This window comes from Myotis davidii, unplaced genomic scaffold (genome assembly GCF_000327345.1).
Source record: "Myotis davidii unplaced genomic scaffold, ASM32734v1 scaffold314, whole genome shotgun sequence".
NCBI classification, from domain to species: domain Eukaryota; kingdom Metazoa; phylum Chordata; class Mammalia; order Chiroptera; family Vespertilionidae; genus Myotis; species Myotis davidii.
Window position 1 is genome coordinate 394219 of NW_006285780.1, and position 3310 is coordinate 397528.

Consider the following 3310-nt stretch of genomic DNA (forward strand, 5'->3'; position numbering starts at 1 on the left):
TCAGCAACCACCTGCCTCCTGCATGACCCCTATTGGGTATGGAGCCCGTAACCCAGTCAATGCGTCTTGACCTGGAATTGAACTGTGACCTGGTTCACAGGTCTATGCTCAACCACTGAGCCATGTTGGCCGGGCAAGAATCTGCTACTTTTAGACCAGACCAGTTACTCTCAAAGATAGTTATCCAGACCAACAGCATCAGCATCATTGGGAACTTATTAGAAATACAAATTCTCAGGTCCCATCCTAGACCTACTGAATCAGAAACTCTGAGAGCTATGCCAACCCATCTGTTTTAACAAGCTTTCTAGGTGATTCAAAAGCAAGTTAAAGTTTGAGAACCAGTGGCCTAAGGCAATTCTTCAGAGAAAGGTGGTGGTGATGGTGATAACTGTGAGTAAACACACATGGCAGATGGAGAATGGGTGTACTTATAGGATAAGAACATCTAGGTGGGGTACCAACAGCACTCACTACAGGTGATAATCAAGAAATTTTCTAACAGCCAATATAAGGAGACATTCACATACGTTCTTCTGATCACTAAGCAAGATTGCTTGAAATGTGTGTCAATCAAATTGGGGCACTTTGAAAGAGAATGATCTAATACCTGTTGAGCGGATGAATACTCACTGTCTGGGAGAGGTAATGAGATTGCAAATTATGGCAAGAATTTCCCGTAATTTTTTTTTAACTAGACAGAGGGCAAGGCTGAGAATCAAGATAGAACTCTAGACCAATTATTAAGCATGAGGCATAGTTCTGACTATGAATGCCATGGCAAGGACCTAATGATTGGCTAGAAGTACAACATAAAAAGAGGAAGAGCAGCAAGGTAGATGTGACTCTTGCATTTCCAGACACAGTGTTTCTTAGGTTTCCATTGACCTAAAACAGGAATAATCCTAGAATATGAAGCTGCTGATCCTACAATGGGTTTCTAACTAGCTTTTGCAATAAATGTTAGAGAGAAACAAAATAACAAAGCCCAGCAGATTATGACTATATCCTTCCAAGCCAATATATTAAAATGTTACATGAAATGTGCTAGAGCTGTGAGTTATATAGCAAACTGAAAGAAAAGTGCATGCATAAATGAACTATTCTATCTTTGTTATGAGATTCACAAACTACTTTGCTGTAATTTAGGTCCAAAGTGATACACTGTTACAATATAACAATTTACTGTTCAGTTTATATGAAAATGAGAGTGAAATTGCTGTGATTCTGAACTTCCAAAACTTTCGCATAATCTCTTCCATCCTGACAAGCTTATTGAATAAAAGAGGAAGACAGGAAGTGCAGGAGCAATTTATAAAAATATGCAGCCCTGATTATAATTCTATTAGACAACAAAAGAACAGAAAAGATATACCTATGAAGACAAAAATAGCGGAGAAACATGTTTAGTAACTGAGATTGAGATTCTTTCTTTAATGGAGTCCCAAGCCCATATTAAATTTTTTTAAAAAAAAAGGTCTGTTCTCTAGCTGATTAATAACTGTTGCTATTTGGCACTACTACTGTCTCAGCATATATTTACTAACTGGTCTGTAATTACTTTTTTGGAACCTTACCCAACACTGTTTTAGAGGAAGAAAGAATTCATTATCTGTGATTCAAAATATATAGGCCCTGTTTCTGACAGACATTTGAAATGGTAGATATAAAATTAAAAAAATAAAACACTATCATTTTTTTCAAAGCAAGAGTTTCAACACCAGCTCTTTTAGGTGCTCCCTGGGTTATGCATACATAAGTTAGCCAATAAATCATATTGCTACCGCAAGCTATGGGATCTCTGAATCCTTTATTTCCACTGATGTGCAGTGGCCATGAATTGCCTTCCAAATCAAATCACGCCAGCCGTCTACACTGTGGTTCTCAAATTGAGCATGAATTACAATTACCTGGAGGGCTTGTTAAATCACAGCTTGCTGGAATCCGCTCTCAGAGTTTCAGATTTGGTAGGTCTGGAGTGGGATCCAGGAATACGCATTTTTTAACAAGTGCCCATGTGATGCTTATGCTGCTGCTCCAAATGCAACACGTTGGGATATTTGCTCTCCATTCTTTGCTGCTCTTTAACTGAATTTTAGCAGATCACTTTTCTTATTCTTCCTAAGAATATCCACTGCTCTAGACAAATTAATGCAACTGCCGAATCCATGAATTAAGTACTGTTTTCTCCTGTCAATATTTTACTTGCTACAGAACTGTAAACTTAGTATACACTCAGAACAATGTAATATATGTAATATTGTAGTAATTATCACAAGCTTATTATAAAATGTATGAATTAAATGGCTTTGAGAAATATTTAATTATAGATTAAAATCTAGAATTATATATCATTAATATATGGCTGCCATAAACTAACTCCTAAAATATTAATACACTTAAGTATACATTTATATAACAGAATTGTTGAACTTGAATGGAGAGCTTAATATTTAGACCTATTATATTTCTACTTTATTAGATTTAAGTCCTTATTATGATCTATTAAAATATTACACACATATATATATTTAAAATCTAGAATTATATATCATTAATATATGGCTGCCATAAACTAACTCCTAAAATATTAATACACTTAAGTATACATTTATATAACAGAATTGTTGAACTTGAATGGAGAGCTTAATATTTAGACCTATTATATTTCTACTTTATTAGATTTAAGTCCTTATTATGATCTATTAAAATATTACACACATATATATATATAAGCGCCCCCAATGGGGATGGAGCCCATAACCCAAACATGTGCCCTGACCAGGAATCGAACCGTGACCTCCTGGTTCATAGGTCGATGCTTAACCACTGAGCTATGCCTTGATTCTTGATACCATTCTCCAAGTATTGTCCTATTTAAAAATATGTATTATTTAGTATGCCAGCTGTATATGGCTTCATTCCTTGGGGCTCCTGTATTTACAAATATATTCAAGTCATTTTATTCATGTATCTAAATGACTATTTCCTGAGAAAAAAACCAATATGGCGGCATAGGTAAACACCAGAGATTGCGGCTTAGCACAACCACTTCAAGAATACAACTAAAAGATGGAACGGACATCATCCAGAACCACAGGAAGGCTGGCTGAGTGGAAATTCTACAACTAAAAGGGAAGAGAAAAGCATACTGAGACTTAGAGGAGCTGCGGTGCGGAAGTAAAGTATAGAGGTACTGAGGCACACGCGGAGAGGGCTGGCGGCTGAGGACACAGTTGTCTTTTTCAATCGGTAGAGAGTCTCAAGCTCTGCGCTCCAGTTACGGCCGAGTCTCTGGGGACCCAGAATC

At 36.6% G+C, this 3310-nt stretch overlaps 1 pseudogene; it reads left to right on the forward strand.

Moving 5' to 3' along the window:
• Positions 1 to 1835: 1835 nt before the first annotated feature.
• Positions 1836 to 3310, forward strand: part of LOC107181972 — a 4600-nt pseudogene continuing 3125 nt past the window's right edge.